This window comes from Lactuca saligna, chromosome 7 (assembly GCF_052625555.1).
Source record: "Lactuca saligna cultivar CGN05327 chromosome 7, ASM5262555v1, whole genome shotgun sequence".
Taxonomy (NCBI): domain Eukaryota; kingdom Viridiplantae; phylum Streptophyta; class Magnoliopsida; order Asterales; family Asteraceae; genus Lactuca; species Lactuca saligna.
Window position 1 is genome coordinate 76,937,854 of NC_136423.1, and position 14,647 is coordinate 76,952,500.

General features: G+C 34.5%; 1 long non-coding RNA gene across 1 annotated transcript; it reads right to left on the minus strand.

Moving 5' to 3' along the window:
* Positions 1–9,103: 9,103 nt before the first annotated feature.
* LOC145004031 (uncharacterized) lies at positions 9,104–12,182 on the minus strand. Its single transcript, XR_013662241.1, has 6 exons — positions 11,704–12,182; positions 11,431–11,584; positions 11,316–11,365; positions 10,904–11,213; positions 9,353–10,177; positions 9,104–9,276 (listed from the first exon to the last, which is right to left on the minus strand). It is a non-coding gene; the product is annotated as an uncharacterized LOC145004031 (long non-coding RNA).
* Between the last annotated feature and the right edge of the window lie 2,465 nt (positions 12,183–14,647).

The window sequence follows — 14,647 nt, forward strand, 5'->3', positions numbered from 1 at the left end:
ACCTGGTTCTAAAGAACACCAATTTCATAGAAATTAAATATTTGAAACACATTGATTCATATTTCTTCAATTTTACCTAATACTCATCAACAACAATGCTTCATCAGAACTTTTGGTTAATAAGGGAGTGTAATAAAAGGGACATAAAAGATAATGAATTGTATAGACAAAAATAGAAGTTTATACGCACATGAATAATATGAACAACTTGAGTACGTAACACCCTATTTGTTGGATTAGTGTCTAAGTCCATAACTATTTTGGTATGTACTTGACCCGATGGTGCATGGTCCTTTTGGGTTGCCTTCACCAAAGCAACTTGATAGGATGAATTATAGAGACAGGGGATTAATTATAGTTTATTAATATATTATGAGAATAATATATTAAAGGAGAAATCATATTGTTTAATTAATAGTAGTCAATAATTAATTAAGAATTAATTTTATGGCTAAAAGACATTAATTAAATAAAGGGGACTAGAACTATCAATTGTGTGATAGTTGAATATTGGGCTAATGGACTCCATAGAGGATGGAGTGGACGAATTCTATGGGGAAACCCATTAGAAATCATCCGAGGCCTTTAAGGAGGGAGTCCATGGGCTGCTGAGGGCCTAAGCAGTCAAATTAGGGTTTCCTTGTTAGATAACCCTAATAGCCTCACATATTTAAGGAACCCTAGGGCACCAAAAACGTGGCTAACTGATTCCTTAGGGTTTCAACAAGTTTTTGGGTGCCTCCTCTCTTCTCATTCTTCATCCTCTTGCTCTTGGTGTTTGTGAGCCATTAGAGGAGTGGCACTTGTGACTCTAAGCTTTCTAAAGCAATTACAAGGAGGATTTGAGATTGTTATTGCTACATAACAATCAAGGTAAGATCTAAATCCCATTCTTATGTTAATATTGATTATCACATGCTAGATCTAGGGTTTAAAGTCTTGGATGAATGCATGTACAATAGAGAAACTTAGATCCAAACATTAGGGTTTGCATGAGCACATAAGATGTTCTTATGGCCAAAACCCATCGGTGGTATCAGAGCCATGATTGGTTTCTATTGTATTGATGCCTTGTTTATTTGTTCAAGATTTAAAATTGATTTTCATGCTTTTTGTCTGATGAACTCGACGAGTTCCAAAGTGGACTCGACGAGTTTAGTTGTCATACAAGCGGATTTTTGGGATTTCTGCCTATTTTGACTTCGGATAATTGCCATAATTGTTTCAAATTAATAAAATATAATTTTTATTGATTCCTTATGATTATCCTTCTCAAAATAAAAGTTTTTTGTCATCTAATTAGATAATTGTTACCATATTTGATAAATGTTAAATTATTTGAATTATTTGGTCAATTATCTTGCATGAAATTAGATCAGGTCAAACTAGATAATCACCTATTAATTATTTAATTGCCTTATTTGTTTTTTTATCTAGATAGTTTTGAAAAGTTTCAAAACTTGCCCTCAAGTTTTGGAATTTAAATTTTTGATTAAAATGTTTGATTTTGAAATATTTAAATTCTAAACCCTAATGATTTGAAATGTTTCAAAACTTGCCCTCAAGTTTTGGAATTTAAATTTTAATTAAAAAGTTTAATTTTTAAAATGTTAAATTCTAAAACCCTAAGTTTTAAAAAAGTTCAAATTGCACCCTTATGGTTTTATTAAATTAATTAAGTGTATAACTAAAAGAGAGTTAATAAATCCATAGTGATATGGTTTACATTTAATTAAATTAAAAGTATAATTTATTAAATTAGACCACCTAGTATTTTAAAAGTGTAAAATACACCCTTATACTATATATAACATTAAAAGTCTAATATTATATATGTATAACTTAAACTGCTAGTCTTACCATTAGTATGCCTCATTCACGAAGCCGATATATAAGGGGGTATAAGGTTATGGCCTATAAAATGGTCGTTTAATGGGTGTCCACTCTCACCCACCGCTTCCTTGATTGGTGGAGGGTCGTTAACTGAACGGGTAGGATAGGGAAAACCCTTTCCATTAAAAGTATAATGAAGCATAAAGTAACTAAATGTTTTTATACAAAATTACCAATCTTAGCTACTTTAGGCAAAAGTGAGTTGATGCAATTCCATGAAATTACACTTTGTACCCTTGCGAAGACGTTAGTGGAGCGTGTGTGGTTAACCGGCACACTAAATGGTTCTAAGCAAATGTAGAAAAGGGTGACTCAATGTTTGTCATAGTTCGGTGGAGCGTGTGTGGTTAACCGACACATCGAATAAGTGACTGTAACATTGGGGGCAACATGTAAGTTTGCATGGTTATTCACACCCTATTTTGTGATCCTCGGCATCCCAGTCACAAATCGAGGGGCATATTGAGATTTAAACATGCCATTGAAAAGTTCAATGAGTCTCAAAGGATCTAGGAGTTTTTCAACACTTTTAAAACCTAATCTCTTTTTTGTTTTTCATGGTGGAAAATTAGTGAATTGTCATTCACTTACCTTCAAATGTTCTGCAATTTGGGTTACGACATCCCTCTCTCAAGTTGTGGAATATTGTGTTGGGTCCTAGCCTTAATATGTCATTTGGGTGATTTATTAAGGACTCAATCAATTAACTAACTTGAATTTTCTCCCATTTTGTAGATGTCAAAGTATGACAACTATGGTCTTCCCAAATCCCGTGGAACAAGCTTTCCACATGAAGATGATATTCCATGATTCCATCGAGGAACACGAGATCATGCTTCACTTCCTCCACCTCCTCCTATTGTTCTCGCTAACCCATAAGTTCAAAAGCTTGAAAAGTTTAAACTCACTCAAGCCCTTTTGGCAAGTAAACATGAAGAAGGAAAGTCAGTGTGTGCACACGTCCTAGAGATGAAGTCACACATTGATAAGTTAAGAATGTTGGGATCCGTTGTCTGTGAGGAGCTGGCTGTTGACTAGGTTCTTCAGTCGCTTCCAGACTCATGTAGTGAGTTCATAAGAGAGTACTATATGATAGACCACGACATGACCTTCATCAATCTCACCTATTTGCTTATTGTTACTAATCAACGATGATTTGGCACACTGGAAAAGAAAAGTTGATTGGTGAATCTGCCTTCCAGACCTCTATGGACATAGGCAATGGCAACGAAAGGCATGTCATGGTCGAAAAGTTTGATCAAAAGAAAAGGGCAAAGTCTGAAGTAGTTTCGTGTGCTGTTCCAAAAGAGTCAATTTGCTTTTATTGCCAAGAGAAGGGGCATTGGAGACGAAGTTGTCCTGTCTACCTGAGAGATCTAAGAGATGGGAGAGTCAAGATGTATGACTCTACTTCAGGTAAAATCCACTATCTAACTCCATTAAGTTCCTATTCATTGATTTTTAATACATAATGTGATAAGATTGCATTCGAATGTTTTGCAGGATCAGAGAAAAGAGAGGAAGCTTAATGGAAGAGCAAGATGAATTTGATCACAAAGAAATGGATCACGATCACATGGATTTAAAGATCAAATTTTGAGCTTAGAAAGTTATGATAAATTTGTTAGGAATATTTGATTACATAGTTTTTCAGTTGATTTTGCATTGTAAGGACATGTTTTTCGCTGCTTTTATGAACAAAATAAAATTTTGATTTGTCTTATTTATACATATATCCTTGCAATAAAATCGCTGTGAAAAATTGATGTTTGTCTATTTCTATAAATGGATGTGATTCTTAGTTATGTTATTTATGGTAGTGTCAAAATTTTCTAAGTAAGGAAAGATTCTCATCATCCAAGTTTCAATTGGACAGAAACTTGGAATCATATGATTTGAATCATGTGATGTATGAAAATCTTGGTACTTAGGAAATTAAGACTAATTCCTTGATCACACAAGTATGTGAGTCAAGTAAACGACTAAAGGAATAGAACACAATGTTGTGCACTAGTCAAGTCCACCACAAATAACAATAAGACTATTCTTCATGATTTACTAAAAGTCTAGGAAATGTGGTTGTGCTTACAAGATTAAGTGGAATTCTAAATCATTGAAAAGTTTCAATGAATGGCAGAACGAATAAGAAGAATCAATTAGGCAGAAAGATAAAAGTTTCTCCAATCTAAGAAAAAGGGAGAGTACTTTTGTATCTGATTTTATGATTGTCTTAATGATTAAGAACCATATCACAATTGATCATCTAAGGACATCTTAGTGCACTAGTATGGATAAGAAAAGGAATCGGAAATTGTTGCGATGGTTAAATCAAAAGGATGAGTCATACTTCGTTCCAAACACAAGTCTTAGAATCGTACTCCAAGATTGTGAATTGAGTGACAAACACTCATCAAATGTGAGGTAGAAAAATTGTTTTTCTTACTCTTGCAAGTTTGAAATTGGTGTGTAGTGTTTGTCTTGATGAGAATCCGCACTAACTCTTGAATATTTGTTTATCAAGAAATATTTCTTGATAAGAGAATCTTATATGTCAAGAGGTTAGTGTGAGTCTAAATGATCTTCAAAAGTTTTGAGAACTAATCAAGAGTAAACCTATTATTAAACACTAGCAACCGACTTGGGGTTTGTAACATATCGTGTTGACAAAATTTATTTATGTGCCAATCCAGTCGAGTGATTATGCATATGAGTTCTACAAGTTCTCAATAGGTTGCATAAGGGCAAACACCTTGTCCAATGAAAGTACATTGACTGGAATAGGTGAGCTGCTAGATAACTTGGAAGCAATGGTGGGACTCTTGATTGCAAGAAATTAAGAATGAACAAGTTCTGTCCATAAGAGTTTGGATTTGTCACAAACATTATCTTTCGATTATGGTTATGGAAAATTCACATGGATAGCAACACATACACCATAAAATCTAAGTGTCATAAGGTTTCTCTCCTTCATGAAAATGATTGTGAGGAAATGCTTTCACTAAGAGAGATTTTAAGGAGATAGCAACTATGTAAATTGCATTCTCAAATTCGATTATGATTACGTCATCCCTTTTTCATAGTTCGAATTGTGAGATTTTGCAATTAGTCTGAACATTTAGGACTTGGTAAGATAAGTTCTGAATTAGTTTAGACACACATATGAGCTGTCTAAGGAAAGGTGTGTGATTTTGAGAAGCTTAGATAAAGGCTTATTGAAGCATATCGTATTAGAAATAATGAACTTTGGAAGTTAATAAGTATTGATTCCTAGAAGTTTAGCTGGTTCCTAAATACGTGTCAAAGCTAGTGGGAGCATAAGGGTTATGTTGGAATGAATATAATAATCATGTTAGTGGGAGCATGATTATTAATTAAGTATTGCAAGTTGGCAATATTAATTATAGAAAAAGCTTAGATCGAGAAATTTAATTGTATTTAGTCATCTGTATATTTATTATTTGCATTCTCAAAATACGATTATGATTACGGCATCCCTCTTCATAGTTCGAATTTTTTAGAACACGACAAATAGAAATATTATGACGATATTATAGTAAGAAACTGGTAAAGTATCATGTTTTTATTATGAATTGCATCCAATACGCTTCAGGTATAGGATCAATTTCATATGCTATAATATTCAACCGTTCTAAAATTTTCCAAATGTCTGGGGCATTTAGAGGGAAAAAGGAAATAGAACCGGTTTTGACTAAAATAATTAAACAACTGCCAAGGAAAATCTAAGGTTCGCCAAGGAATGGTCACTTGTAGACAGTTGAAAGTATAGTCATGGATGGACCATATTGACATTATTATGAATAGATAAGATTCTATTTAGAACGAGTTGTCATATGGAAAATATGGAAATGTTTCCATATTGGGAGTCGGATATCGAGAATCAATGTCTAGATTAGAAACATTTATGCAAGAAGGATGTTCGAAGGAATGTACTTTGAATATGATACTTCATGACTATGGAATTGTCTTGTAACAATCTCCAATAGAGCATTTTGTAATTTCATTGGCCGAGTCATGGTGACTTTTATGCCGTGAAATTACGAAATGACCGTTGCATAAAATGTTAGAATCTAACATATTCTAGTAGTGGCGAGAATTTTGTATTCTTACACTAATGGATTAGGAATAGTGAAATGAGTGTGATTGAAAATGTTATTCAATTATACTATTTCACAAAGTAAGGACCATATGTAAAGATAGTGTGCATGCTAACAGCATGAGACAATTGTTGTTATAATTCAAGTAAAAAGTTGATTACCTGAAATAACAAATAATGAGTAATCAATATAGTGATTAAATAAAATGTTTTATTTATACCCAGAGTTTGGGACCATATGGGATTAATATTATTCTTGTGTTTCACTTTGCATGTTTTGACTTCATGAATAATTAAATTATTTCAGAATAATCAAATAATTCGAACGGTCCACAGTCGTTCATATGTTGGAAGTAGGTATGAATGAAGACTGTCGTGAATTGGTGTGTGGATTGTCTAAAGTGTATTAGACATAAGCAAATGTTTGCTGCAACGTTCATTAGTGCTTATGAATATGATTTGAGCATTGGATTAAACTCACGCTCACTTGGATCACTTCATGGATTTTATCACGAGTGATTGGTGAGACGATAACATCTTATATTCTTGAAATCGAGATGTGTGAGTTGTATCTTGCGAGTCGGTTACACATTGATAATATGTAAACGCACCAGTAACTTGGTGTTATAAAACATATTGTTGTGTATGATTCGGTGAGTGAGTGCAAGCAAGCATTGAATCAAATTTTATACGTTCCTTTTATCCAAAGTGGGATGAAAGAGATATCTGGGGGGCCCCTCGATGATTTAGTGATGACACCTAAGTGCTTGGACAAGCCGAGACTAAGTTGATGTGTTCACTTGTAGTCTATTGTCAGTCTTCATAAATTGGAAATCGGGAAACAACACATAGATAGAGAGAATGACTTAAATCCATGTCTCAGTCTATACGATATCTAGAATGGAGGAATATATGATCCCTTATCTAAAGGACATGTATCTGATAAGATCACACTTGACAGCGGCTTTTGAAAGGTACGATTGCGGATCAGGATCTGAAGTCATATGCAGAATAGTTATTAGACTTATCCAAGTGGGAGACTGTTGGATTAGTGTCTAAGTCCATAGTTATTTTGGTATGTACTTGACCCGATGGTGCATGGTCCTTTTGGGTTGCCTTCACCAAAGCAACTTGATAGGATGAATTATAGAGAGAGAGGATTAATTATAGTTTATTAATATATTATGAGAATAATATATTAAAGGAGAAATCATATTGTTTAATTAATAGTAGTCAATAATTAATTAAGAATTAATTTTATGGCTAAAAGACATTAATTAAATAAAGGGGACTAGAACTGTCAATTGTGTGATAGTTGAAAATCGGGCTAATGGACTCCATAGAGGATGGAGTGGACGAATTCTATGGGGAAACCCATTAGAAATCGTCCAAGGCCTCTAAGGAGGGAGTCCATGGGCTGCTGAGGGCCTAAGCAGTCAAATTAGGGTTTCCTTGTTAGATAACCCTAATAGCCTCACATATTTAAGGAACCCTAGGGCACCAAAAACGTGGCTAACTGATTCCTTAGGGTTTCAACATGTTTTTGGGTGCCTCCTCTCTTCTCATTCTTCATCCTCTTGCTCTTGGTGTTTGTGAGCCATTAGAGGAGTGACACTTGTGACTCTAAGCTTTCTAAAGCCATTACAAGGAGGATTTGAGATTGTTATTGCTACATAACAATCAAGGTAAGATCTAAACCCCATTCTTATGTAATATTGATTATCACATGCTAGATCTAGGGTTTAAAGTCTTGGATGAATGCATGTACAATAGAGAAACCTAGATCCAAACATTAGGGTTTGCATGAGCACATAAGATGTTCTTATGGCCAAAACACATCACTATTCCCAGTTTCCTAATTTGTCAATAACATAAGGAAGTATCCCACAGTGAGCGTGCAAAACCAGTTACTAGATGACAACTCCTACAACAAATAAACAGTCATCTTAAATCTCATGATAATGTTGGAAATCTTAATAAACATGAATTCAATTTCAATACATGGGGAAAGATGCATTTCCTGGAACCGATAAGAATACTTTACTATCCATTGATTTCAGAAAAAGTATCTTTTATTTTCCGTGGGTGGAGGTGATCCGTTGGTAGATGATAAGTGTTGCACCTTTGTTAACAAATAAATATCATTTCTTAACAAATACTTGTGATATGAGATATACACAGTATGTAGTTTTTGTGTTCCGCTAGAAGTTCCAAACATTTGTTGGTATCTGGAGATGGATTTCTGAGTTAGCTCCATGACAATGTTTATTTTCCTGTACAACCAAATCCTCTAAATCCTTCAGTCAAAGTAACTTTTTGTATAAATAAAACACATAACAAATATAAACATGGATAAAAGGAGGAGTAAAACATTCATTTTCATTAAATTCTTGCTCAGAAGCAACAAAACTTGATAAAAAATATCATATACGACTTAAAACATATACAAATCAACACTATTTTATTTGCGTGAAACAACCAAAGCAGTTGTTGGTCATTGAATTAGCATTCTTTCGACTTATAACAAATTTAGAATATACTTTTAGTGTCGGTAGCGGATAACTTTCTAGGAAAGAGTCAAACTTGCATACCAATCTTAAAGTTGAAAAGTAATTTGTTTATATAAGTGAGGGAGTCATCATCAAGACTGATTCCCTGCTACAACCCTAATAAATGATATGGTCATCAAGTAAACTTATAGCAACACCACCGATAACATATACTAAGCCACCAAATCATCACAACTTTAAAAGAGTACACAAAGATTAGTTTGATTATCAATTCCATAGTCTACTACATGAAGAAAAATGTAAACTCACAAAAGTAAATTAGTCAAGCTATCAACAATGAACAATCAGATACAATTATACAAACAACCTACAATAAAACTCAGTAAAAAAAGTTAAATATCTAATTAAGCAAATGGATTAAACCAAGCTGTGTGTTTTTTGTTACAAAATTTAAAGATCTTAGTGTTGTGGTTCATAATCTCTCTTGGGCTTACAAATTTACCAAGCAACACAATTTAGAAATAAAGATTTTAAATATGTTACAAATCAAAATCATACACAATTCCCCCAGTGGTATAATTATTAGCGAAAATTCATTAGAATTACCATATATGAAAAAATGGCGAAGTCAGAGAAGCAGATAAAAATCAAGAGTACGACAAAACATAGAGTGTGACAGGTGGAATACAAAGTATCTAAGAACATGGATCCCTTCACTATATTATATAACTCCTTTCTCATCTTTCTTTGGTGTGCAGCCTACAGATTAATACATAATGAGTAAAAAAAATTATGGAGACCAAAAGCTATAAATAAAGTATTGATTATAACTTACCCTAATTGTAACTTGTGTGGTTTCTTTGATGTTGTTTGTGGTGTTGGAATTGAAGATAAATCTATTGAGGTAGAAATAGAAATGCATGTATCTTTAGCTGCTTTACATGGGATTTTTCTTACAAATTTGTCAACATAGCCATCCTTCTCTTTTGAATTTTGGTACAATTACACACATACATTTTGGTACAATTACATTTTTATTCCAATCAAACAACGAAGTTGTTGGTTGCTAAATTAGCATTCTATCCACGAAAGGGGTAAAATAATAATTTCCTAAAAATGGATAAAACGGTAAAAATGACAATTCCTGAGTATAGATATTTTACAAATTTTGGTACAATCACACATATGCATAGATATGTGTATGTGTAATTGTACAAAAATTTGTAAAATATCTATAATCAGGCGTCATAATTTTTACCTTTTACCCACTTTTAAATGGATTGAGTGAGTGACAAAAGCAGTAAGGAGGAATTTAAAGAACGACATAAACATTTCAGTATAAAAATGAAGTATACGCATAAAAAAATAGTCATTCAAAAACTACCCTCACACATGATAAAATGTTTAATAGTTCGTTGTATAATAAGATATAAATTGAAGTGTATGCATGTTTCCATTATTTCTCTTATCATAAGCAAGCTAAAATTGGTGTTCCTTTACAAAATGGCACCTTGGTTGGACCTTTGCGTACAATAGCAGTAAGGAGTGATTTAATGAAGGGCATAAATGGCTCAGTACTTGAAGGATTGTCTAGTTCTATATTCACAAACTTATAGCCATCAATCTTACACATGGAAAGGATGTTGCCACCAATAAGCTCCTACAAAATCAACCATTTTTTTTCACGATTTAAAAACCTAAAATAAAAAATGCCTTGTTTTACATAATGAAATCTGTTAAGCAAAAACACATAATAAAGAAAATGGGTTAGAAAAAAACTGCATATATTCGTGAACTCTAAGTAATACAGTTTGAAACGATGTAGACATGTTGGAAATGCTACAAGATCGACCCAGGCTTCACAATGTTTTGAATGGAAATGAAAAATGTTGCATATGCCCATACATAAGGTTTTTCCTGAGACATGGTTACCTTATACCCGACCATACACAAACGATTCTTATTGCCTATGACAACACAAAACAATCAATAAAAATATAAAGTAAAACTTTAACAAAACATAATTTGTTTATGTATTCATGCATGTTAAGGCATCTATGATCTATCCATTCGATGACCTCTATCATATTATTGAAATAATGTAACTACTTTCTGGTATATACCATCTTTTGATAACTAAAACAAAACGCAAAAAGTAACTTACCTTGTTTTCCCAAACATTATCCTGAATAGGCATAGTTTCTAAGTTGGCCGATTCAACTTTTATCGAGTTTTAACAAAATTTTCCTGATCTTTCCCTTAGTTTTTCTATATGATTACTTTCTCCTTTCTAATAGATATTGCAGATTAAAATTAAAATTTACATCAAAATCAATGAAAATAATAATAAAGGAACAATTTAACCTCATTATAGTGGAAGGATCACCTGAAACAAAGCTTTGAACTTCAAGAGAAATTCATTTATGTAAGGCAGGAATAATTTTAATACCCAAATTGCTTCTTCTTCACCAACAATACGTTCTTCCTCATGTGTATTTTTATCTATTTCTACAACACCCTTTTTAATAGAAAAACATAAAATCCAAGAAAAATGGAGTCCTTAAAATAAATTATATAAAGCTGAAGATTGCAGAAATATAGATGAGACCTAGATAAGTCCATAGGTTGTAATAGTAGTGGGAGCAAACAAGAATGGAACACATCAGAAGACTTTGCACTTCATCATCTCCGACCACCTACACATCACAAAAACACAAAAAAAAATTAACCCTATAGATCATACAAACATAAAAAAAAACGATATAAAGTAGTAGAGAAAATGAGATCAAACCACTTACCATTTGATTACTGTTTTTAATGGCATCACCAAGATTGGAAGCTTGGAAGCCTATAGAAATTAGGGATTTTAGAATCTTTGAATAATTAATCTTTGACTCCCTGAATACTACTGACCTTAAGTTCTCAATCACCCCTGCCTCTTTGATGGCTTCCCCTATACTTGCAACCTGGGCTGCTGCACTCTCACGCCTTCTAAACTCTCTGACGACAGGAACACATGGGATACGGTGGGGTGATACAATCACAGTTCTCTCCTGACTCTTAAGAACTACAAAGAATCATCAATGAAGTTGGAAAGATGTGTAATTTTGTTATACGAACATTTAATTGCATTAAGAATTGCCAAAATTACATGTAATCGTAGGGTATGGAAGAGGAAGTTTTTACCGATTTACCCTTCTCCCCATAGCAAGAAAGCTAAAGTCGATGAGATGAAATATCGAATGAAGGGTTATTGAGGCTAGTTGTTAATGGTTGTAAAGGTGTTAATGTCAACACAATAAGTAGTGGTGGTAGTTGAAATTGGTCGCAGTGGTCGTCATGGGAGGAGGGAGGTGGAAACGGTTTTGGGAGAATCATGGATTAGCAGTCGACTAATGGAATTGAGGGAGAGAGCCAACAGACCACCTTCGAATCCTTACAGTGACTTCGGCGGTGCCTTTTATTCTAGGTTTCAGTATGTCCTCGCCATGGGCCGCCTCATAGACCAGCGTAATGGAAGCGAGGGTTTGTGATTTTGAGGTTTCGATTAAGAAAACGATCTATGAAATTGGTGGCGATTAGATGGAGAAGCTAAGATAATGGTAGTGGGAAGCATCAAGAAGAAAGATATGGAAGGGATATACCACCAACCATTGACCAACATTGGCCAAGCATGGACTAAAGTTGCCAACCACTTAAACTATTGTGGCCAAACTCTAAAGTTTAATAAGTTAAATGTTCCTAAGGCCATCCATTTTCAATATATATATATATATATATATATATATATATATATATATATATATATATATATATATATATATATATATATATATATGTGGATGCTTGAATCATTATTCCAATCCACTAATACGACATGAAAGAAAACCCTAACATAAAAAATATGAAAATAATAGATGATTTTATACCTTCTAGAGCTTCTAATAGTAAGATTAGGTTGAAATCCTCAAGAAAATCTCCACACCGATTCTGATTTCTTTTTGCCCTCTTCAAATAGCCCTAAAAGAAGGGTTTTCCATATCAGTCTCTCGATCTCAATATCGGAATGGGGAGAAGACTACTTACACTTTTCTATATTAATTTTCGTATAAACAAACGACCATTTTAGTTTCTTATCTCATGATTATGCCAGCATTTGACATATATTTTGAAAAAACTCTTCAAGTTAACACTTAATCGCTTTTCCATCACTTAGGCAATCATTTTAGTCCTTTTACTAAGCCATGATTGATGAGTTTTATATGCAGCTATACACTAGATTTGGGCAACAAAAGTGTTGAAATATAATCATAAGTGTACATGCATCCTAGATCTAGATTTTACTATTAAGACAACATACTTTCAAAACTATGAAAAACACAATAACGAAAGAGATAGAATACCAAAGTTTAAAGCATAATAGTATTTGCTTGAATCCATTTGAAGATTACAGTGACTTATGTTTCTTCTTGGAAGTTCTAGCCTCCAAAATAGGAATGCCTCTATTGGCTTACACCAAAAAAGACTTACACTGGAAACCTTTAGAGAGAGAGAGAAAGAGAGCGAGAGAGAGAGAGAGAAATAAAGAGAGAGATAGCAATAGATAGATAGATAGATAGATAGATAGATAGATAGATAGATAGATAGATAGATAGATAGATAAAAAGACTTACTCCTTATGACCACCAATTATGAATAACGTTTGTAGCACCTAGTCCCTGGTATGTTTTTTCTTATTTAAGTATTTTGCATTTTGGTCTGGGACTCGGTGAGTTGAAGGCCCAACTCGTCGAGTAGGAGCGGGATGGGATGCGGGACTTAAGTATTGGACTCGTCGAGTTGGCGTCTAGACTCGACGAGTAGACTTTGACTGGACAAAACCCTAATTTAAGGGCTTGCACCCTATTTAATCATCTCATTCCGCCCCCCATTCGTCCCTATTGCTTCCAAAAACCCTTCATAGCGAACCCTAACTGTGTGTGGAGAGATTTAAGAGCTTTTGAGTGATCTTGGTGTCTTGTGGTGTCAAGGAAGAAGGAAAAAGCTTAGAGGATCGAAGGAAGACCAGAGGAGTTCGAGTTGGTGCTTCCTTTGCAGCTTCCAAAAGGTATAAAAGTCTATACCTTGCTTGTTCATTTGTTAGATCCCTTTTTGGGGAGATTTAGGACTTTTATAAGCCATATGTGGAAACCAACCATGATTGCAAGCATGGTTGGGGGTCAAACTTTGGATCTAGGACCTTTGAGGGGTCACAAGGCGGGAAAGGGTTGCTTTTGCACCCATGGAAGGCTCCATGCAACCTAAGAGCTTCCTTGGAACCTTTTTGGAGCTCAAAGTCCCATGCATGCACGTAAAGTTTGTAACTTTACGTGCTAGACCGATTGTAGGAGCCTAGATCTATCTTCTGGTCAAGTGTTGTACATCCGAAATCGAGAAATGAGACTTGGATAACCTCGACTCGACGAGTTGTTCTTTGGACTCGGCGAGTCCAAGGTTTGACTCCCCTTTTCTGTTTGGGTTCGAAGGAACCCAGTTTAGTGTTAGAAGCGTGTTAGAGGGTCCAAAGGAGTGACCCAAAGTATTGGACTTAGCCTTAGACCTGGAGTTCGTGGGACTCGATGAGTGCTAGAACAGAATCGGCGAGGCCAAGGCAATCTCCTAATAGTTGAAGATGAACTTGACGAGTTGTTCATACAACTCTGTGAGTCAAGGACAAGACTTGTTTATTAGATGAAGGTGAACTCGACGAGTTGTTCATACCACTCGGTAAGTCGGATGAAGGTTCATTCGATGTTCTTATAGAAGGGGAACTTATCGAGTCATTTCTAAACTCGATGAGTAGAGTCGTGGATAAGGACGGGTAAAGGGTTAGGGACTCGACGAATTGACAGACCAACTCAGCGAGTCGGGTCAACTGGAAGTTGACTTTGACTTGGACTTGGTTAGGGGTAAAATAGTCATTTTACCCTAAGAGTAGATATCAGATTCTGACTGAGTGTTTTATGGGGATTATAGCCGGAGGATTTCCGGAGCAGCAGCAAACAGAGGTTTTCCGCACAGATCATCAGCAGCTACTCGTACGAGGTGAGTTACCTTCTAGTAGCGGTGGGTCTACGGCCATAATGTCGGC